The sequence below is a fragment of the Triticum aestivum genome, chromosome 2B, assembly GCF_018294505.1.
Source record: "Triticum aestivum cultivar Chinese Spring chromosome 2B, IWGSC CS RefSeq v2.1, whole genome shotgun sequence".
Lineage (NCBI taxonomy): Eukaryota > Viridiplantae > Streptophyta > Magnoliopsida > Poales > Poaceae > Triticum > Triticum aestivum.
The window spans coordinates 573123639-573148988 of record NC_057798.1 but is presented as its reverse complement, the minus strand read 5'-3'; positions in this window follow the sequence as shown (position 1 = coordinate 573148988).

Genomic DNA, 25350 nt, shown 5'->3' with positions numbered 1-25350 from the left:
GACTTGATGCTTTAATGCTATGGTTTGGTTTTACCTTAATGAATCTTTAGTAGTTGCGGATGCTTGCTAGAGTTCCAATCATAAGTGCATATGATCTAAGTAGAGAAAGTATGTTAGCTTATGCCTCTCCCTCAAATAGAATTGCAATAGCGATTACCGGTCTAGTAACATAGTCAATTGCTTAGGGACAATTCCACAACTCCTACCACCACTTTTGCACACTCGCTATATTTACTTTATTTGCTTCTTTATCTAAACAGCCCCTAGTTTATATTTACGCATTCTTTACTTTCTTGCAAACCTACCCAAAAACACCTACAAAGTACTTCTAGTTTCATACTTGTTCTAGGTAAAGCGAACGTCAAGCGTGCGTAGAGTCGTATCAGTGGCCGATAGGACTTGAGAGAGTATTTGTTCTACCTTTAGCTCCTCGTTGGGTTCGACACTCTTACTTATCGAAAGAGGCTACAACTATCCCCTATACTTGTGGGTTATCAAGACCTTTTTCTGGCGCCGTTGCCGGGGAGTCATAGCATGGGGTGAATATTCTCGTGTGTGATTGTTTGCATTATCACTAAGTAATTTTTATTTTTTGTTCTTAGTTGTTTTGTATCTTTAGTCATGGGCAGGAAACGCAAAATACCAAAAAAATTAGTTGTACCTGCTGAACCAATGGTTGAAGAACCACTCAAAATCTAGCACACTGCTGAAGCTTATTACTTGGATCATATTCGATCCCTATGTGCTCGTGTTGAAACCCCAACTAGTTTAGTTGAGGGAAAATCTTTAGATGAGCATGCTTGTTATGTGCGACACCGTATATCTGAAAAAGGGAAACTATTATGGGTCAAATTCAACATTTACAATGCTATGCTTGGAATTTCTGTTGGGAATATGATTTTACTTGTTGTTCTGAAAACCCTAAAAAAACACCTTCCCTACCAATGTGAGTTTATTGATAATGGGATCTTATCTTCGTATGCTAAGGGTGTTTATAGTTGCTATGATGTTCAACAAATTGAGGAATTTGTTGCTTTTAAGGGTGCTTTTGAAATTGCTATTTTGATTGAAAAGTATGATGCTACTCTTTACAAATCTGAAAATTTTGCCATACTTGAATATTGCTATGAGAATTATGCTTCTAATGCCTATGTTAAACAATTTATTAAGGAGGTCTCCGTTGTCCAAGAAGAGAGTAATATTTTGCAGGAAGCTATGGAAGAAGAAATTGATGAAATTGTGAGCTCATTGGATGAAAAAGATGATGAGGAGAGCGAAGAACAAAAGGAGGAAGAGAGGATTGATAACCCGTGCCCACCTTCCAATGAGAGTAACTCTTCAACTCATACATTGTTTAATTCCCCTTCGTGCTTACCGAAGGATGATTGCTATGATCCCATTGATTCTCTTGAAATATCCCTTTTTGATGATGCTTGCTATGCTTGTGGCCAAGATGCCAATATGAATTATGCTTATGGAGATGAACTTGCTATAGTTCCTTATGTTATGAATGAAATTATTGCTATTGCACCCACGCATGATAGTCCTATTATCTTTTTGAATTCTCCCGACTACACTATATCGGAGAAGCTTGCACTTATTAAGGATTATATTGATGGGTTGCCTTTTACCATTGCAGATGATGATTTTGATGAATATAATATGCATGTGCTTGCTGCTCCTACTTGCAATTATTATGAGAGAGGAACTATGTCTCCACCTCTCTATGTTTCCCACACGATAAAATTGCAAGAAACTGTTTATACTATGCATTGGCCTTTACTATGTGTGCATGAATTGTTCTTTTATGACATGCCGATGCATAGGAAGAGAGTTAGACTTTGTTATTACATGATTTATGTTACTTTGCGCTCACTACTAAATTACAAATCATTGTTAATTAAAATTGGCTTTAATATACCTTGGGATCCGGGTGGATTCATTACTTGAGCACTAAATGCCTAGCTTAATGGCTTTAAAGAAAGCGCTGCCAGGGAGACAATCCGGAAGTTTTAGAGAGTCATTTATTTCTATTGAGTGCTTTTCATATAGTTTAAAAACAACAAAAATAAAGAGGGGAACCCAAAACTTTTCAAAAAGAGAAGTGAAAGTGAGAGAGACAAGCATTGTGAAAGTGGGGGACGTCCTTAAACTTGTTTAGGCCCATGGGGACTTTGTGAATCTTAATTACAGAAACTTTTCAATAAAAATAATTATCCCCTTGTATATTTCCATTGTATTATAAAAATAATGTGCCAAGGTTTGCCTTTAGGATGTTTACAATGCTTGTTGGTTTGTACGGTGCTGGAGAGAAACTTTGGCTGTAGTACGCGATTTTACATTTTTAACTGGAACGTCAAATGGTTCTGATTCCTTTTGTACTGTCTTGCTTTACAACTTGTTTATTTTTGCTAATTTTGGTAGAATTGTTGGGGGTACCAGAAGTATGGTGGATGTTCAAATTGCTTCTACGGCTTGTTTCCCCCTCGCCATCTTATCCAATCACCATCGCGCCTCGTGGGAGAGTCACCTGCCGTCCCTGCTCGGCCTTACATCGACCAGCCTCGCGGATTCAAGTCGCCATCATCGTGAGCCGCTGGAAAGTGTTGAGCCGCCGCCAGAGAGCCCCTGGCCTTTGCCGCAGAGCCACCATTGTCCTCGCGCCTCCAAGCTCAGCCTCGCCTTGCCTCCACAACCACGGGCCTTCTGCAGTCGCTGGCTCGTCTTCAAGCCGCCGACTGCCTTCGAGCCGTCAAGCTCCTACCTCGGCCCGCCCAACCTACCACTCCCGCATCGCCCGCCGTTGTGGCCTTGAGATGCCGCCTCCTGCCTGCTAGCCGGGGTCGCCCCCGCAACGGTGTCCAGCCGCCTCACGGCTTCAAGTCGGACCTGTCCTCGGGCGGCTTTCCACCTACTACGTTGCGCCCTCGCCCGTCGTCGCTACGAGGCGCCTGATCATTTGCGTGATGTGTCTCTCTTTCAGGAAAGACACTAACATGACAGGTGGGATCTTCATGTGCAACACCAGCGCAAAGGAGCAGTTTCTTTGGATTAGACAATTTTTAGACTTGCCTTTTTTGTTGACAATGTCAAACAAGGGATGCTCCTTTTTCTCTTTAAACTGCAACAAGCACAAGTCATATGGGGTGTTTGAGGCTGCCCCTGATGATGGATGGGATATTACTGACAAATCTGCTTATAGATCTTCTGGTCACTCATATACTGCTCAGAGAGAAGGAGGAGAAAACCTTCTATGTGCATGGATTATGCGGCCAGAGTGCTAATCACATGCATATACTATTCACTTTCCAGTGTCCGCATTCGCCTAACAAAACATCAGGTAATACCCATCCAAGTTTATTTTATTAACACATATTGTTTTTTTATCAAAAAAACAATTTATTTTTGCCTTTGTCTGCAATATTGTTTATGTAGGACAATTGTTCATTGCGAGAGTGATGGTTGTGTCATGGATGTATAGCTCGCGCCATTATTATCATGTGCTACTATCTTATGTGCCATGATGCTCGATGAATATATGTGCAAACCGCCGTTTTTACGGCCCAATTTACATCAATATGACATGGTTGATTTGCCCGTCCGCGCGGCTTACCGCGCCTGCGATTGCCTCACTCATCCGCACCGGCTTATAACACTGCGGCCGGCTCATCTGTCTGCTCCCACGGCCGACTTACCCCTGGTTGACTTCAGCTTCACCGTGGTGATCATCAACTCTGCGGTTGATAACTACTGGCCTGACGTATCAGGTGAAATCCATCCAATATATTTTTATATTACATATTGCTTTCTTTAGAGAGCAACTACTCTGGCTTGCAAGTTCTCTAATGTAGGGTAAGTGGTCTATTGCAAAAGGGACTATTATATTACTAAGCTGTTCAATGACTCATAACGGTTTATATCACAGTCAAATATGGAGAATCTCAAGACAACTTCTTGAGTCATCTTAAGACTCGGGGGCTCCATGGACATGGCTCAGTAAATGTTGCTAGTTTAAAGGCCGTCAGAAAAATTTCCGGCTCAAAATGAAGAATATCCGGTTTAAAATCCGGTTCAAGAGAAATCTGTCTCTCACAAAGCTCTGAAGCTCTCAATATCCAGTTAAAAATTCCGTCTCAAGAAGAATTTATCCCTCGCAAAGTTCGAGTTCTTAGGAAAACTTAAAGGGACCAAAGAGAGTTTGTTGCAAAGCACAACTCAAACATAGGTACCCTGCTTCCAAGACCATTGGGGGCTGATCGTATTCGAATCATAGCTTAACCCCTTTTGGGTCCGACTTTGATCGTATTTGAATCAGAGTCGTTAAAAAATCTCAAGGTCATTTGGAGGCTTCCTGTTCAAACATAGGTCATATTCGAACCAAAGAGAACATAGATGTCAGTACCCTCTTGATCGGCGCAATGCCAAACCCACTAGGGGGCTTCTTGATCGTATCCGAATAATAGCTTAACCCCTTTTGGGTCTGACTTTGATCGTATTCAAATCAGAGTCGTTAAAAAAGTCTCAAGGTCATTTGGGGGCTTCCTGTTCAAACATAGGTCGTATTCGAATCAAAGAGAACATAGTTGTCGGTACCCTGTTGATCGGCGCAATGCCAAAACCACTAGGGGGCTTCCTGATCATATTTGAATCCTAGCTTAACCCCTTTTGGTCCGGCTTACTGATCTTATTCAAATCAGAAGCTTCATTTTTCTCCCTGTTTGGCTTAAGTTTTTTGAAAACAATCTTTGGGTTTGTCTTGAGACTTTTTTTGTTCATATCTGAGGCATATATATATATGTGGCTTATATTTAACCCGGCTCGACTTTGGACGATAAGTTGCCAGCATATGACAATATTAATACTTGGAAGGTTTGGCTTTTAAGTTTTGGGTTATCACCCTTACTGCATAGGTATAATAAACCGGCAGTACGATTCAATATCACAGGTATGATATTGTTTATACATGATTATGTTTAAATCGGCCCTGGCACTACAAAAAAATACACTTCCGTGATGATACGTGTTTGTCATAGTAGGTCGCGTTTTTTGTCATGCATGTACATCCATGGCAAATTTATGACAGAATCAAGATAGTCATACCCGTGCTGTCGTAGAAGTGTTCCATGACATTACCAAAATTATCATCACGGAAGTGTCCACTTCCATGACGATAAATCACGCGTCACAGAAGTGCTTTCGTCAAGGGTGACCGACACGTGGCATCCACCGTAACGGAACGCCGTTAAGCTATCGGGTCGGGTTTTGGATCCGATAACCCGTTAACAGCCCCGACCAATGGGGATTTTCCACGTGTAAAATCATCATTGGCTGGAGGAAACACGTGTTGGCTCATCACTGGGACAGATGTCATCCACTCATTGGACAGAAGGCGCCTATGATACGTCGACACGTGGCACGGCCCAACAGAGGCCCATTACTGTGGAAAGGCCGGCCTGTTTGACTTGGTCAAAAGGTGGTGGGCCGGCCCATGGAAAGCCTGTTAACGGCCTGTTCGCATATAGCCCATTTACAGCCCGCTAACCCAAGGCCCATTATGCCCTATTCGAATTAGGCCCAATAGCATCATCTGGGCCATCCAATATGGTTCGAGCCCATTTTCACTTCTGGCCCATGTATGGCCCATGACATCTTTCGGCCCATATGAGGCCCTATGTAACTCTTGGCCTATTAACGGCCCGTAGTGAAACTGGCCCGTAATGAACAGTGTATCACTTTGCACCCTTTAACGACCCGTGGTGAAACTGGCCCGTATAGAACAGTGTATCACTTTATACCCATTAACGGCCCGTTATTCCGTTGGGCCGTTTCCAGCCCATATTATCTTTCGGCCTTCTCAGAGCCCATTTATTCTTGGGCTCATTTCCAGCATTCATTTACTTACGGCCCGTTACTGTCATTTTCTGCTTGTGGGCCAAATTCAGCCCGTGGTTACAGTCGGCCCGTTTGTGGTCCATTAATACGTTGGGCCGTTTTCGTAGCGTCATCAAATATGGCCTATTAACAATGGCCCGTTATGGTCGGCCCATGAATGGACGATTCCAACTCTAGCCCGTTTACGGCCAGAATGCGGTCTGTTTGGCCCATGTTTGGTCAATCGGTCATATGACCCGTATAAGGCCCATTGATGATACGGCCCGTAGAAGGCCCATTGTTTCTACGGCCCGTAGAAGGCCCATTGTTTCTACGGCCCGTAGAAGGCCCACTGTTTCTACGGCCTGTAGAAGGCCCATTGTTTATATGGCCCATAGAAGGCCCACTGTTTATACGGCCCGCAGAAGGCCCACTGTTTCTATGGCCCGTAGGTCCAGTGTCACTACAGTAAATATTAGCCCATGGTTATTGTGGCCTAGTTTTAGAAAATAGGTTATTGCAGCCACTAGCAAACCGCAGAAAAAGAACTACACTGACTACAAGCAAACAAATAAACAAGACAACAAGGAAATAAATAAGTAAGCAACTTACACTAGGCTATCACGGCTATTACACATATTACATCCTCTGGGCATCAAAGTTCGCCACCAGTGCAAATATAGGGAACACAGCAGCATATAAACGCCGTAGCAAAACAAGTCCAGAACTGAAACCACTTCAGAAGAGCTCAAGAAACAATATCCTGGGTACCCATAATGCTGGCAAGATGCTTAGCAAGCTTATTAACTTTCTCTTGTTTGGCGCTTAAGTCCTCCAGCGCTTGTTGTTGCACCAGAAAGTATGCATCTGAATTCTGCAGGGACTTCCTCAGTCCTTCGGCTTCCTGTCACATAACATGTAATCGATGTCTTTCAACTTGAAGTTGATACTCAAGAAGCCGAACTGATTGAGGCAACGAGTTCGAAGAGCTGGTGCCAGCAGTGGTAGCCAGTAACTCGAACACGACATCAAGACAGGACTTTGGGGTTGTCTCAGTGTCTTCAATATAGTTTTTATCAGCTTTCTTGGAGACCAACAGGGATGTCTCACTATCTTGAACCTTATCTGCATTACTTCCTTTAGCATTGCATAACAGGGTACTCTTCTCCAATATTTTATCCGCGTTCTAAAAGAGAAACAAACAAACACATCTCAGGTTTACAATGTAGTATATGAAACTCATTTTGGTAAACCAGTTCAGTAGTAAGGTGGACAGGATAACAACATGAAACAAACATATATCTATGTAGTATGGTCACTGTATGGTCTATATCATTCTAGTCTATGTTGCCAAATCAAGACAGATACAGTTCGAATCATATCTATTTAAGACAAAGCAGCATAGACAGAATATAAGTGTGGGAAACTACACTGCAATAACAACACTTGTAATGTGCATGGCATGAGAACATAACTGTTTATTCAATTGAAACTGAAATCAACATAGAGCAAGTTACAACAGCAAACAACCAAACACGTTGAAGAAACAGGTTTAAAACATACCTTTTGCCCCATTGGAGTTTCAATTGCATCCATCAAATTTGAAATTGGTTGGTATCAGTAAATACAGTGATGCAAGAGCAAAGTAGTATGAACCATAGCTACGGAACCTGACCTGAGAAATTCTTCTTCTGCTTTAAGCGTTGACTTCGGGTTCGGAGTGGTGGTCCTCGTGATTTGGGCACTGCAGTTGCCTTACTAACTACTCGTGTTTGGGTGCTCTGTGGTGGAGACGGTGCTGTGTCAATAGGAACTGGGTGTCTATCTGCTGGGGTTGGGGTTAGAAGGGGTGTAGCTGGTTCTCTGTCCAACTGGGTAGGGGTACAGTCTGCATGAGTGTGGGTTATGTGTGGTGGGGCTGGTTCTTGGTCAAGTACAACCATGGTTCTATCTGCATCGACAAGTAGCACGATCTTTTCTGAAGACCATGTTTTTACTCCCACAGATACTGCCATCACTCCCTCCAATTGAAATGGCTGATAAACAAGAAAAGTAATTGAATGTACAGACATTGTAAGATAGACAGGTGCAATGGATAGTAGGGAAGAAAACAGGGCATGAAATAATTTACATTTATGTTGTCTAAGCAAACAAAATAGCAGGACATAATTTCACATATATGATGGCTAATTAAACAGGATAGCATGACACAATTTCACATGTATGATGGCTAACTAACATGATAGAATGACATACTTCAAAATATGATGACTATGTAAACAGGATGACATGATATAACTATACGATGTGTCTATTAAAGTGGTTGGCATGCCATAAATCACAAACATGTCGTCGATGGAAACATGATGGCATGATATAATTCACGGATAGATTGACATAATTTAAAATATGATGACTATGTAAACAGGATGAGATGATATAACTATATTATGTCTTTAGAAAATGGGTTGGCATACCATAATTTAGATACATGTTGTCTATGTAAACATCATGGCATGACATAATTCAAATATATAATTTATATACTAAGGAAGTGAGCAGAGGGCAATCGCATATATGATGTGTCAACTAAGGAGATGGCATTCAATATTGTGTATATGATGTAAAAACTAAGCATTGCAATACAACATATGTATTATATGAGTAATATAACCCTGCCAAGTTTGAGCATACACCTCAGGGGGATAATAGGACTGGTCATCTGCCTCTGAATCCTCCTCTGAAGAGCTATCTGTAACCAGCAAGATATATGCTTCAGTAGGTAGCATTGTCTGCTCTGAAGACCTTGTTTTCACTCCAGATTTCTCCATCACCAATTCAAATGGCTGATGCACAGGAAGAGCAGTTGAATATACAAACATTGTCGACAAAAGCAATGAGAAATACAAAAAAAGGACGGCATGATATAATTCACATATATGACGCTTGCCTAAACAGCATGGCATTGCATAATTCACATACATAATGTCTTGCAACAAGATAACATTGCATAATTCACATTTATAATGTCTTGCAACAAGATGGCATTGCATAATTCACATGTATGGTAATTCGACACTAAACAGGTGGCATTAACACAAAGCATGTCTAAACTAAGCAAATGACATAGCAATGCAAGATACCATACGCACGATATGAGCAACATAACCCTGCCAAGTTAGGGCATGCACCTTGGGGGGGGGAATATGACTGGTCATCTGTCTCTGAATCCTCCTCTGAGGAGCTATCGGTAACCAGCAAGACATGCGCTTTGTCAGATAGCATTGTCTGCTCTGAAGACCTTGTTTCCACTCCAGATTTTTCCATGATCGTGCCGAATGGCTGATGCACAGGAAGAGTAATTGAATGTACTAAATTGTTGACAAATTTAACACGTGATAAAAAAATGATGGCATGATATAATTCACATATAAGATGACTGGCTAACCAGGGTGGCATTGCAAAATTCACATATATGATGCCTGGCTAGACAAGATGGCATTGCATGATTCACATATACGATAACGAAACTAAATAGATGACATTGACACAAAGCATGTCTAAACTAAGCAGATGACATCTTTAATGTATACAGTAAGCAATGAAAGGCACCATATGCATGATATTACCAACATCAGCATGCCAAGTTAGAGCGAAGACCTCATGGGGTAAATAGGAGTGGTCTTCTCCTTCTGAATCCCCCTCAGAACAATTATCTTCCTCTTGATTACGATCCGAAATGGGTGGAGGGGGGACTGCCTTTGCGCCCACCATGGAACGATGTCTGCATGAAATTTTAGTGCCACGCAAGGCTCGTCTCTTTTGCTCTACATGATCAGTTCCATTGTGTACAATAATTGGCATGCATAGGAATAAAACATAGTGAGATTATGTAAGAAGTGCATGCACAAATCCAGAGTGATGGTAGCAAACTGTGGATAGACCCAAAACCAATGATAGCAGGCAGATAATAGCTTTAGTTAAAAAATACAGATGATGGCTCCTTTAATGTTTGTTTGCACCCAACATGAAACTCATAGTAGACACCAGAGATTAACCAGAAAGTAGACAGATAGTACTGATTGTTGCCCCAATATGTACCCCACAACCATATAAAAAATCAAGTTTCAGCATTAGTTTGGACCTGACTCGGAGTCTAATAGGTGAACACAACGATAATGTAGCATGTCATCATATTAAGCGACGCATAACGTAAGCAGACACGGAAGAGTGCGACCTCTCTTGCGGATCCGTGTAGTCCTCAAGGTCATCTGCTCAGTTGATGATGGTAATGCAGTTGTCGTGGCTGCTGGCGGCGGGGAAGAAGATCCGAGGCGGTGAAAGACAGTCTGGAGAGCGGATCCCTACTTCGGTGAACCCTTCCGTCATTGGAGCAGCTGAGCTGGGGTGGAACACAGCGCCGCAGGAGCAGGACAAACCACACAAGGTTTTCTTTGACACATATCTGTAACAGAAGTAATTGAGTAAGGGCTTGTTTGAATTTGAGGATTCTAACAATGCAGGGATAGGAAATAGACAGGAATAAGATAGGAATGCACGTGCAAAACAGAGAATTGAAAAACACAAGATTTCTGCCAATCTGGGTGTTTGATTCACAACAATTGGAAGATCATAGGATGCAAAAAAGCATGGTGAGATTAAGTCAAACCACAAGAAAATGTATGGTTATAATGCTATTATGCTACTATCTCTTAGTCTTGTGCTTGATGAATAGGAATATGAAAAGGAGGAGAAGTGGAAATTAGAATTCCTATGGTTTTTCTTTCAAGGAGACACTAAAGGAACAAATCCTACAGTTTTCCTTTGCTCCATTCCTTTGCACCAAATTCATGAAAAGTAGTACCATAGGAAACTTTCCAATTCCTATGTTTTTTATTCACTTTTCCTTTCAAGCACTGGCGATTCTAGTAGGCAGGCTTGAGAAAGGAAAATCCTACACTAAAAAAATGTTTTTGTGCTACTTCTATTACTTTGGACCCAGGCCACTGCCATACTAGCTTAACTCCCAGGCCCATTGACAAATGCACAGCTCAAACACGCAGAGATAAATAATGATGGCGTTCAAGAGAGTCCATCACGGATAGCTAAGTTGCCTGGTACCTCACTGCTTGTCATATAGTAGGATAAAACAATCGTGTTTCCCGTTACTACGAGTGCTCAGTGGACAATATATATAACATGTAGAGTAAAAAAGAGATGCAACAAGTGTACAACCTCTTTGGTGAATCCATGTCGATCTCAGCGTGATTGGGTTGGCCGATGAGAATGCTCCGGCTGACTTTGCTGTCGGAGGAGGGGAAGAAGATCTTAGGCGTCTAGAGATGGAGCCCAAGGTACTGCTCCGCTGTGATGGAGGGTTTCATCGTTGGAGCAGCTCCGGTGAGTTGGACGACGCCGAGGCTAAAGTAGGACAAGAGAGACAACGAACAACGTTGACCTGAGTGGAATTCTAATAGCATCTCCAATACATGACGTAAAATACATAACCACAAAGTGCTAGATGTAAAATACATCAGCCGCTCATCTCTGAACTTAACTGTCGAAACTGAACTTAACTGTCGAAGCTGAATTTTGCTGTCGAAACTGAATTTTGCTGTCGAAACTGAACGCACTAGCAAGGTGAGGCTACATGTCGGTCGATTGACTTTTTCATCTCTTGTCAGTCGATTTTGCAGCCGTTGGATACGAAATCAAGGGCTTGCGCTTCATCTTCAACCTCCACCCCCCTGAGCCGCTAGCCACCACTGGCCAAACAGCAACCCCCCGCCGCCTGCGGCCGGCGGTGCACCGCCCCGCCCGCCCCGAAAACACTTCCCACCGCCGGTCCGCCGCCGCCCCGGCCATCCCTCTAGCCCCCCCCCCCCCCCGTGCCGAGCTTTTTCTCCGGCGATCCCCACGCCAACGCCCCGCCACCGCCGGCGACCACCGCCCCCATCCTGAACCATAAGATAGATAGTGGGGTACCTCTCCAGCGAGCCCCCCTCCCTGCTGCGGCTGGTTCTTCCTTCACCCCGGTGAGCCCGCCCCTTGAAAATCGACTAACCCAAAAGTCGATTCAGTCGACTGAAGTGTAGCTAAATTAGAGCAGCATCGCAAGCAAGAGCAAGAGCGAGAGCAGCAGCGCGAGCAAGAGCAATAGCAAGAGCAGACCAGGCAGGGGACCGAGAGCAAGAGCAGAGCAGCAGTGCGAGCGAGAGCTAAAGCAGCAGCAGCTCCTACTGATGTGAACGTCGCTGTCGTGGGAGCGACGCCGTGGAGGAAGTGGCCGGCGACACCGCCGTGGATGGAGCCGCGCCGTGTCGGCTCGGGACCGAGCACCGGCAGCACCGCGAGATTGAATCAAGAAGAAAATGCGGCGATTAGTGTACAACCTCTTTGGTGGCACCGATTAGGCCGCAACTTCATCCGAGGAAACGGTGATGATGATGCTCTTCCGGTGGTGCAGGTGAAGACGGCGGTGTGGGAATGGAGGTGGCGCGAAGACAAGGGGGACATCGGGGCAGCTCCTTGGAGGTGGAGGACGGGGTGGCTGAACCGGCGGGACGATGAGATCGACAACGGATCCTCATCCGGTACGGTGGATGAGGGACGTCGAGGTATTGCTGTGGACGACATCATCGGGGAAGAGGCTCTGGCTGGGTGGCGGACGGAGCAGGGTGTGGGGTTTCGTCGCGGGTTTTTGCGGCCTCGGTGTACGAATGGGTGGGCGGATGAGATGGCAGTGGGGAACCATGGCTTAGAGACGCGTTTGTCCAAAATGTGGGGTAAGTTACGAAAGTACCCCCCACCGATTTGAGGCGGTTCTTTCGGTTTAGGGGTACCACGGGCATTTCGAGTGTCGGGATTTCACAGGAGTTGGGAGTTTTCGCGCGCGTTGTAATTTCGGAATAGCAAGGTGCGGGTTGAGATGAAGGGAGTTGTCGGAGCACAACGAGACAAAGATATATCTTAAATATTTTGGGCTAACAAGGCGCGGGTTGAAGAGGCGGGAGTTTTGCAGCACGATAGACAGAGACGCTAGCTTCAATTTTCGGCATAACAAGGCGCGGCTTGAAATTTCGGAAGAACAAGCTTAACGTGTACCCCAAAAAAAGACAATTTGCACCTCAACACGCACAACACACACACAAACACCATTTAGACTAGAGTAAGGTACACGTGCATTGCACGCATGAGATTTGGCAACCAAATTATGAATAAATACCACATTATAGCATGCAAGCTTTGAGCCATATATGCATGATGTAGATGTTCGTTTAATTCTTATAGTTCATTTCAGTCAAAATCATCTAGTTTTTTTAAGAAAGCTAATCTATTTTAAGATTCATGGAATTGTGCGTTGTAAGACATAAAGTAAAACAAATAATGGCAAATCATGTAGAAAAATATTTGGGCAATTCTGATATGGAAGATTCTATAACAAATAAGAAATGCTTGTATTTTGATGTTTGTGCATTATGCTTAAGTTCAACCATGGAGTCTTCTAGATTATACATGTGGCGAAATCTGGTGGAATCTAGATGATATCCAACGGCCAATAGTGCTCAAATTTGCCATCTTTGGACCATCGAATTTGCCTCATCCAATGACCATCTTTCAAAGTTAAAGTTACCCGCACACAATATAAAAATAATATATATATATAGGGGTATAGATATAGATATGTGATGCGAAAGCCGCCCATCATCTCCAATTAGAATAGTGTGTCCATGCACGGATGCGACATGGCCAAATGATGTCTGCCATCGGTATCTCAAATTCAAATCAGCTGACCTTGTTCAATGTGTATACATTACAACATGCTCGTTTCCAAACCACACCGCGCAGATCTCTGTTATATTCATGCATGCATGGGTTTCAAACATCAGGATCTCTTATTCAAATATTTGAATTCAACTTTACATTGATTATGACCTCACCTATTCTTTTACACCCACACAGTAGTCTTCTCTTTATAATTGTACCACTAACTTTCTCTCGTGCATGCATGCACACACACTACCAGTCGGCATTATCCATCGCATGCATGCAATCTTTTTCTTCGGGTCGGTCTCCCATGAAGGCACACACCCACACACATCCCCCTCTCCATCATATCGGGCATTCTTTATCTCTCACGCGTGCATGCGCAACGATCGATGTTCCTCTATGTATGTGTGTATATAGCTAGGTCTTTCATAGTTTTCCACACAAACCGATCAATCGATATATCCAGTGAGGTCTCACCCTCTTTCCCACGTCCACATCGATCAATCTATACCTCTCTATATAGGATTAACATATATAGCTAATACACCCACATTAATTATATATCCAACGTACCCCTCTCATCATCCATGCCTTCCGCTTCATCTCTCAGACGCGTGCACAATGGCGAAGACAGGGGGCAGTAAGGGCCTTGCCCCCCCTAACATCACTATATATCGAGGCTAATATGAATGTGATCATTAGACAATTGCTGCTAAAAAAGGTTTAATTTCATGAATTGACCCTCCTCGTAAAGGATTAGCAATGCTTCGCCCCCTAGCTCATTTATTTTTCATGGCTCCGCCACTGCGTGCAACAGCGCACGTGTTCGCCCCCTCTCTCTAAATATCAATCTCACACTTGTGCATTCCTTCATAGTCTCCCTCCACTCGGCCCCTCGCACCATCTTCTAGCCCCCCACTGGATTTTGCCACATGTACAATCTAGCAGACTCCATGTTTGAACTTAAGCATAATGCACAAACCTCAAAACAATAGTGGTTCTCTTTTGTTCTAGAATCTTCCGTATCATAACTGCCCAAACTTTTTTTCTAGTTGAATTGCCATTATTTGTTTTTAATTTATGCTTTACTACACACAATTCCATGAATCATAAAATAGATTAAGGGCTTCTTTTTCAAAGGATTCTCAAAGGAATTTTGGAGGATTCTAATCATTAGGAATTTTTCCTATCTTGGTTGTTTGATTCGTAGGATTGTAAACCATAGGAATTTTTCCATATGATTCATTTGCACTAGATTTCATAGGAAACATCCCATCCACTCAAACCTCTTTGAAAGAATTCCGTGTTTTTTCCATGCACAATCAAACACTCTTACAATCCTGCAGGATTCAAGACGACATTCCACTATAATCCCATGTTTTTCCTATTCCCGCGTTCTTAGCTTTTTTATAAAAACTAAGAGGGTGCTTGGATCCAAGGGACTTATTTTTGTCTGGCTAAAAATAGTCTCTTTAAGAGACTAAAGTTCCAAGCACCCCTGATTAAAGAGGGGCTAAAACTAGTCTTTAGACTAAAAAAATTTAGTCAGGGGTACCCCTACTAAAATGTGGATTAGTCCTCTCTCTCCTCATTTAACTCCTCTCCTTTAACACGGGCGAGTTCTGGATTGGAGGGTTTGGAGGATAATAAATGCTCATTAACTTGATTTTAGTCTCCTTAGTATTTGGATCCAAGCATGGATGAGGTTAGCATGTTTTAGTCTCACTACTTTTAGTCATGGGACTAAAACGTATCCAAGCACCCTCTAATTGATTTTGAATGAGATGAACTATAAGAATTAAACGAAGGGCTACATCAGACATATATGACTCAGAGCTTACATGCTATAGTGTGGTATTTATTCATAATTTGGTTGCAAAATCTGATGCATGCAATGCGCGTGTACCTTAGTAGTACTTCGAGTATGTGCAAAACACGTAAATTAGAAAACCAATGACACGCTACACTGTGTCTCTCTTATAGTTCATGAAGCCACGTGGCACATGTGGAGGCGTTGTCGCGACCTCCTTGCGTGGATTGATCACAGTGACGTGCTGCTGGTTCCAGAAGAATGTACTCGGCCTCCTTGAGCCATACTGGCGGTACATGCACGAAGCAAAGATGTGCACACACGCCACGCACGCACTCATTCCCTCGCACGCACACGCGGGTACACGGGAGGATGCAATTTTGTACCAAGATCCACCCCATGTGATAATTTGACGCGTGTAAAGTCGTTCACTTCATTGATGGTCAATTAATACAGCGCATGCAAATTGAGTGGACGTGAGGGCGGAAGAAAGACATTATTACTCCACTGCGCGCATGCGAGTAGTTAAATTGTGGGTTGCTAGTAGTACTTCCATTGGTCTCCTTCGTATTTTGTGCCAAATTTTGACAGTAACATAATATTTACGCATTTGAGCAGTGTAGTACTTGAAATTTATGTTTCGCTAAACTCATCGGGAGCCGTTTCGGGCCTCGAAACCAAAACCATCAATTAATTTTTACCTTGTTCCCATCACATTCGAAAGCCTGCTCACACCTACTAGTACGTACCAAACCTGAACGTGTTCCCACTATGCAGGTATTAGTACTAGTGCTAGTACTTAGGTTATAAAAGGGGGAACTACCTAACCAAAAATTACTCTACCTTTCCTCCTCATAAGTGCTTCTTCTTCGCCCGTCGTTGCCATGGCCGGTGAGCAGAGCTCTAGGTCGAGAACTACTCGTAACAAGGGAGCGGCAACCAAGGTAGTGGAAAAAAGAGAGGGCTCGCCGCCAAGCAGAGACCTCGAAAGATCTCTCACGGGCAGGCGATGGCTCCCTGGAGCACCCTAGCCGCGAAGGCGAACATGCCGAGCTGGCGGAGCTGAAGTCGTTATCCCTCGACGGCATGCCCGATCAGCTCAATAAGCACCTCAATAAGCAGAAGGAGTTCATCCAAGGCTTGATGGAGTTGCTGAAGGAGAGCCTCGATGACATGCCCGCTGAGCTCAATCAGCAGGGGGGTTGACCGCCGGCTTGGTGATGTTGCTGATGAAGAGCATTGCCTCAGAGAAGAAGGCAACCGGCGAAATCCCGCAACTTCAGGAGGACAAGGCGAAGCTCTGCCACGAGATCGACCTGTTGAAGGAGAAGAACGCCTGCTGGAAGAAGCTGCATGAGAATAGTAGTTCCTCGATGAGGATGCTGCAGGCACTCATCATGGAACAGAAGGAGGAGTTGGCGAAGCTCCGCATCGAGCACCCAGCTGTTGTCAAGGTACGTAATGCGGCCGTGGAACAGATGATGAAGGCTCGCGTCGAGAAATCCCGCGTCATGGACAGAATGAAGAGGATGGCAGAGGAGGCGCGCAAGGAGATGGAGGTCGTGGAGGCGATGAAGAAGTAGTTACGACTCTGCGGCAAATTAGATCATTTGGGGTGATAATCTTCCTTCTTCTTTTGCTACTGTGTTTCATCTTTTGCTTCGGGTGTTTCGCCGCACGTGTCATGTTCTCTGTGAGTCATGAATAAAACAATGTTTTTTTGAGGGAATGAATAGAACAATGCTAACAATGAGATGACTAGCAAATTAGATCATTTTTTATCGCCATATGGCACTGGGCTGCCGTGTTTCGTGCTCCTCCGTCGCAGTACTACTCCAGTGGAAAACTTGAGTATACTGCACGGTTCTTTGCTCCTCCTCGATCAGGTCGTCGGCGCATTTATACGAGCAGTCAAATCCCAAGGCCCCGCCTTCCAGCAGTAATGAGCCGTCAAATCACAAAGGCCCTCGCCTCTCGTGAAACCGACCAAGCTAGACTGCCCCGCCCTCTAGCCTTTTAAAAAATGTATACTTTTGTACATCAGTAGTATCGATGGATTGCGCCATGGAGCAAAACTTGAAATTAAAAAAAAGGTGGTACATATAGAGAGCGCTCGTCGCCAAATTATGCATATAGTACTATTAAAAAGGCTAGTCACAATAATGGTGTCCAACACAACCCACCCCTCAAATAAAACTAAGCACCCTGGAGTTGTTTGACAAAACTAAGCACCCTAAAATTCTTTGACAACTAAACTGCTGGCTATATGATGTTGGCCATATATATTGTACGTATATAATGTGAAGAAGCGAGTGGTAGTACTATACCAACTAAAAGATGAAATGTAAGAAATACTAGTATGTACGTACTGAAGAGTTAAAGTAGCAAGAAGAAACATAACATAGTTCTGCTGGGGGCTCAACACAACACACCCCTCAAATTAAATTAAGCACACCTGAAATTAAACTTTGCAACTATTCTGGTAGACACTGCATTAGAACCACCATGAGCAACGACACTGCCACCTTACTCGGAGTCCTCGTCCACGTCCTCGACTTCGTCCTTGTCCCTCTTCCTCTTGGCCGATACTTCTTTGCTTGAACCGCCAACTTGGCTGTTGCTCTTCATCCAACCCTTGTAGATATTGAAACAAAGGTAGCCATCCATTGCATCATAGTGGATGTGGTCTATATCTAGTACATTCCGCTGCCATGCATGACGATGAAACGTGTATGGAGGTTTCTCCAGTTTACCGTACGAAGGATGAACCATGGCTCCTACTAGAGTCAGCATTGAAGGCTGACGAGAGGACACCAGCCGATTCTTTTGGAGGTCGAAGGTGTTGCCTACAACGAGGCCTATCCGACGTAGGACTTCTTTGTCGTTACCAAAGTCTACAGTAACGAATTTGACTAGGTTGCTCTCGAGGAAGTCCTTAAAATCCTGGCACTCAATGTCGGCATGGCATATGTGGTAGACCAAGCATAAGTCATGCACGCAAACCTGGATCATGGCGGGCTTCTTCCTCTCTTCGTCCTTTAGATCCTTCTCTCGTCCCACGACTGTGGTGTACTCAACATCTAGCCCAGTGACCCACTCATCATCTGAGTCTTCGAACATGCGTCTAAAGCGAGAAAGGCATCCTTTCACCGTCGCGGAAGAACGGGTGTAGATGACATCGAACTCATCATCGGTGATGGTTCTAACCTTGTACTCACCGCCGATCGGGGAGATTTGGGATGCCATGGATTTGGGAGGAGGGTTAGGATTAGTGGAACTGCCGTAATGTGAATGGACGGGACGACTAGGAGTGAACCGCCGTAGTATTAAAGGACGTGCGGGGACGAGTAGGAGCGAACTGCCAGCATGCAAATGACAGGGTAGTGGCTTTCCATTCTCCCATGATACAGGCTTCCGAGAGCCCTTGGATTTGAGATCGAACGGTTGCATGGCGTGATTCTAGACCTATGGGTGAATATCCTATCCTGGAGGGTTATTCTGCAAATTTTCAGCAACTTAGCATGCGACCGTTTGATCTCAGATCCAAGGGATGCCAGCAGCCCGTATCATGGTCGCGCCTACCACGACCGTCGTGTCGCTCGTGCGGTCGCGCCCTTGGAGTAAAAATTCATACATGGAAGACTCTAGACTAAACCATAAATGGATACATTTTTATTCATGCGCGATACTCCAATAGAGCAAGATCATGCATGGAAGTCTCCACATGCTTAGACAACGGATTACATTGAGCGAAGACTAATTATCAACATTTAACTTAGTAATGCATATGTCCAGGTGAACTTCCTTGGAGTCCCCATGCACATTGTTGGGGGTCAAATAATACCATGCGTCTTCCATGTCCACATCGCTGGGAAGGTCCCAGCTCGACAGAGTCCAAGTCAGCTTGACGTAGCCAGTGTCGCCGCCCACGGACCTCCGAGGGGTAGTAATAGTGAGCACGCACCCATACATCGGCCTCGTGTCAGTGTCAGTGTCAGCAGCGTCGCCCTTGACGCACTCTACAGAGATGTGGCGGCGGCCTGCGCGGGCCTCGCCGATGGCCACGATCAAGAGGAAGACGCTGGTGTCCTCCTCCGAGACTAGCAGGCGGCGCTGATCCTCCAGCGACTCCGGCACGGTGAATGGCTAGCACATCTCGTACTTGATGTTCTTCGCCAAGGGCCAGTAGTGATCTCCGCACGCCTGCGTCAGGTGATGCACGATGTCCGCCGACGAGCCCCAAAACGGCACCGGGCACTCATAGCAGTAGACGAAGGGCTCCTTGGAGGCATCAACCAGGCCGTCCATGAAACGGGAGTGGCTGTAGGGGACGTTCCGCCAGTTGAATATATGAGCAAGTTACTACGAGATTTACTACAAAATAAATCATGACGGCTATAACAGAGATTAAACTAATCATGCGGACTAGCATAGTAGATGCACAGATCGAGTCTAGGACACAGACTAGAAACATGAATTCTACCACGATTTCGAACAGGAAGGACAGAAACAGATACGGTGCAACGGGAGCAGCACCATTGGTGTTGAGGTTGTCGCCCATGTCGTTGAGGAACAGGTTGCCGAGGTCGGGGAAAAAGTCGTCGTCGGTGAAGTCGTGGCTGCTAGCAATCGCGAGAGTGCGCTCCCCAAATGTCAACAGCGCCCGCCGAATGGAGCGCAGGAGGGAGTGGCTGTAGGGACGTTGCGGCCGCTGAATGGAGCGTAGGAGTAGCCCACGAAGCAGTAGACGGTGCTCCTCCCTAGTCTCTATTCTTATCTCTATCTCTACTACTCTTCTTTGTTTTCTATAATATACTAGTTGTAGTTGTCAAATCGAATAGTACTGCACCGTCCACTGCACGCCCGGATGAACACGCCTCCTCGCCTCCATTAAACCCGCATGCAAACCGAGAAACCTACTCCGGCCCGCGGGAGGAAATTTGTCGGTTGCCGCGGGAGGGTTATTCTGCAAATTTTCAGCAACATAGCATGCGACCGTTTGATCTCAGATCAAGGGCTGCCAGCACCCGTATCACGGTCGCACCTACCACGACCGTCGCATCACACGCGCGGTCGCGCCCTTGGAGAATTAACATGGTGCGTTAGGCTATCTGATGTTGGCATGTCATACATACTCATCACTTAGTCACTCATACTACAACAAGGTTGGCTATAAGTGTATTTTTTTACTCCTCTCTATCTCTTTCTTCGTACTCCCTCCGTCCCATAATATAAGAACATTTTTGACACTAGTGTACTGTCAAAAACGTTCTTATATTATGGGACACAGGGAGTACTAGTATTTATTGCATTTGCCAAGGAGTGACCGCGCAGGAAAAGCCCCGCCCACGACTTTTAAATATATACAATATACTAATTTTGTATCCATGGATTGCACCCGCGCCATGGAGCAAAGCGTCTAGAAAACGGCGGTACACATGTACGGAGTATACAGCACGCCCGTCGCATTCGCGTTGCACCCCAGATGGTCGGTCGGTCTGGCACGCTGCTCTCCGAATGGAACACACGTCATATTGCGTTCGCACACACATGTGGGACGGGAATTGAGAACCGACCATAGGCACACTCCCTGGCCCCGCAAGTCGGGTGACTTAATAGAAGAGGGAGACGAGAGATAGTACTAGAGAAGTGTTGTACTACGTTGGTGCCTGGACAATCCTTGCAAGACACGTTAGATCAGTTCGTCCATGCATGTGACCAGACTCCAGCAGACACGCCTGGATTTGCTATCGTCTACATATCGTGCAGGTTGTGTTGTACATGGCTGTAGTTGTGGTGAGAAATCTAAAAAAAGGTTTCTTGTCATCTCGCAAAATTAGGTGTCATGTGCTTCGGATCACTGCGAGGGTTAAACAGCGACCACTGAGTTGGGCTAGTCATTGGAGGCACATGCACAAACGGTGACTACTTGGCTGCCATCTAGGTCAAGCCGGCTATGTTAATTAGGACATCTATCGACGGACCCCTTTTCTACGAGTTTATCTTTAATTTGAGCTTTGTTCCTCATCTAGTTTGTCTGTCGGGATTCATGTTGTCTCCTTTGGGCAGTGAGGTTATGATTTCTTGTCATGTGGCATTTTTTCGTGTTATATGTTATAATCCGGCGCTTCAGATCAAAATGACGGCAACTACGCCTCCGGGCCACGTGCATGAAGACTTCTCGATAATCATTGACGAGGTCAAGCCGGCTCCGGTAGACAAAAGAAAACTAAGTACTACTCCACTATATAAGCAGGAGCCTCGGCGCTTGCTTGCTAGTGTTGCTCTCTTCACACTGTCTTGGCCTCTCCAGATCTAAACACGACAGCGGTGGCCACACACTCTCTCTCTCTCTGCTCACCGCTGGTCACAGATCCAGCTGGATCCTCTCCGCCGGGGAAGGTGAGAAGGTGCAACATTCATGCGGTCGTCCTCGGCGACGGCTCTTACCCACTGCTGGGCGCATCCCGATCAGCATGCCTTGCTGTTCTCTCCCAAGCACCGCTGGCGAGGGAGTGCCTCCCACCCCTTCTTCCTCACTATCATAGTATGGGCATATCCGGCCTCCCGCCGCCCACCTAGCGACATCCCGGCAACCATCAGATATAACTTCCTTTGAAACCGGCCTTGCTCTACTTCCCGAGCTCCTGACATCGTTGTATTTGTATCTTTTACTATTTCTTAGGCCCCCTCATAGATAGGATCGATCGGCTGTTCGAAAACCACCTAATTTTTTTACGTTTAAGAGGTAAAACTAGTTCATGCACTCGAATCTAGTACTACTTGGTTCAAACAAGGAAGAAAGGGTGTGGGGGTGGGGGAGGATTTGTTACCTGAATCTAGGACTTGGTCGAAAGAGGAAATAATGGGGGCAAAAAGTAGCAGAGACTGGTGATACGTCTCCAACGTATCTACTTTTCCAAACACGTTTGCCCTTGTTTTGGACTCTAACTTGCATGATTTAAATGAAACTAACCCGGACTGACGCTGTTTTAAGCAGAACTACCATGATGTTGTTATATGTGTAGAAAAGAAAAGTTCTCAGAATGTCCTGGAAATCCACGGAGGCACTTTTTGGAATTAATAAGAATTTTTGGCGAAAGAATTAATGCCAGGGGGCCCACAACCTGTCCACGAGACAGGGGGCACGCCCCCCCTAGGGCGCGGCCTCCTATCTCGTGGGCCCCCTGGACCTCCACCGACGTCAACTCCAACTCCATATATTCACGTTCGGGGAGAAAAAAATCAAGGAGAAAGTTTCATCACGTTTTACGACATGGAGCCGCCGCCAAGCCCTAATCTCTCTCGGGAGGGCTGATCTGGAGTCTGATCGGGGCTCCGGAGAGGGGGATTCGTCGCCGTCGTCAGCATCAACCAACCTCCATCACCAATTTCATGATGCTCACCGCCGTGCGTGAGTAATTCCATCGTAGGCTTGCTGGACAGTGATGGGTTGGATGAGATTTACCATGTAATCAAGTTAGTTTTGTTAGGGTTTGATCCCTAGTATCCACTATGTTCTGAGATTGATGTTGCTATGAATTTGCTATGCTTAATGCTTGTCACTAGGGCCCGAGTGCCATGATTTCAGATCTGAACCTATTATGTTTTCATGAATATATGCGTGTTCTTGATCCTATCTTGCAAGTCTATAGTCACCTATTATGTGTTATGATCTGACAACCCCGAAGTGACAATAATCGGGATACTTCTCGGTGATGACCGTAGTTTGAGGAGTTCATGTATTCAATATGTGCTAATGCTTTGTTCCGGTTCTCTATTAAAAGGAGGCCTTAATTTCCCTTAGTTTCCACTAGGACCCCACTTCCACGGGAGGGTAGGACAGAAGATGGCATGCAAGTTCTTTTCCATAAGCATGTATGACTATTTACGGAATACATGCCTACATTACATTGATGAACTGGAGCTAGTTCTATGTCACCCTATGTTATAGCTATTAGGAATCGCATCCGACATAATTATCCATCACTGATCCATTGCCTACGAGCTTTTCACATATTGTTCTTCGCTTATTTACTTTTCCGTTGCTACTGTTACAACTGCTACAAAAACTCAAAAACATGTATCTTTACTTTTGCTACTGTTACCTTTATTATCATACCACTTTTGCTACTAAACACTTTGCTGCAGATACTAAGTTATCCAGGTGTGGTTGAATTGACAACTCAACTATTAATACTCAAGAATATTCTTTGGCTCCCCTTGTGTCGAATCAATAAATTTGGGTTGAATACTCTACCCTCGAAAGATGTCGCAATCCCCTATACTTGTGGGTTATCAAGACTAATTTCTGGCGCCGTTGTCGGGGAGCATAGCTCTATTCTCTAAGTCACTTGGGATTTATATCTGCTGATCACTACGAAGAACTTGAAAGACGCTAAGACCAAGATTTTGCCCTCAACTACGAGGGGAGGTAAGGAACTGCCATCTAGCTCTGCACTAGATTCTTCTTCCGTTATTAGTAGGCTTGCGACACCTAAACCTACTACTGCTATGAATTCTGATATGTCGCATGTTCTTGATGATGCCACTTCTGCTATGCATGATGAAACTACTTCTGTACGTGATACTACTTTGCCATTATGTGAATTTCTTGATGAACAACTTGCTAGAGTTAGGGGGAATGAAAATATTGAACAACCTATTATTGATGATAGTGATGATGAAGGTTCCCCCAATGATTATGTATTACCTGTTGTTCCTAAGGGTTATGTTATGAATGAAGCAGCTGCTATGGAAATTCTTGCTTGCAACGATAGAAATGATCTTAAGAAATTATTAGCTAAATGGAAGCAGCAGTCTCTTAATGCTAGAATGAAACCCGGTCCTGCTTTTGCTACTTCACCTATCTGTGTTACTGATAAGGATTATGAATTCTCTGTTGATCCTGATATTATTACTTTAGTTAAATCTGATCATTTTTTATGGCCTTGAATCTGAAAATGTTGTGGCACATCTTACCAAGTTGAATGATATAGCCACCCTGTTTACTAATGATGAGAAGTCTCGCTATTTATATATCCTTAAGATATTTCCGTTCTCATTAAAGGGTGATTCTAAGACTTGGTATAATTCTCTTGCTCCTGGTTGTGTGCGTAGTTCCCAGGATATGATTTATTACTTCTCTGCTAAATATTTCCGTGCTCATAAGAAACAAGCTGCCTTGCGGGAAATATATAATTTTGTGCAAATCAAAGAAGAGAGTCTCCCACAAGCTTGGGGGAGGCTTCTCCGGTTACTTAATGCTTTGCCTGATCATCCTCTTAAGAAAAATGAAATACTTGATATCTTTTATAATGGACTAATCGATGCTTCCAAGGACTACTTGGATAGTTGTGCTGGTTGTGTTTTCAGGGAAAGAACAGTCGACGAAGCTGAAATACTATTGAATAATATGTTGACTAATGAAAATAATTGGACTCTTCCTGAGCCAATTCCTGAAGTAATTCCTGAACCAATTGAGCCAACTCCTGAGCCTACTCCTAAACCCACTCCGAAGAAGAGAGGTGTTTTATTTCTCAGTCCTGGAGATATGCAAGAGGCAAAGAAATCAATGAAAGAAAAAGGTATTAAAGCTGAAGATGTTAATAATTTACCTCCTATTGAAGAAATACATGGTCTTAATTTACCGCCTGAAGAACCATATTGTCTTGATAACCCGACACAGGTAGTAAAGGTAAATTCTCTCTATAGATATGATAAAGTTGAAATACCCTCTACTAAATTTCATAGCCCATGCTTAGATGAATTTGATGACTTTATGGCTAGACAAGAAAGTTTTAATGCTTATGTTGGTAGAGAGTTAAAGAATAATGCTTTCGAGATAGGACGCGTAGGTGATAATCTAGCTAGAGTTAAAGATGAACTTCACCGTGTTA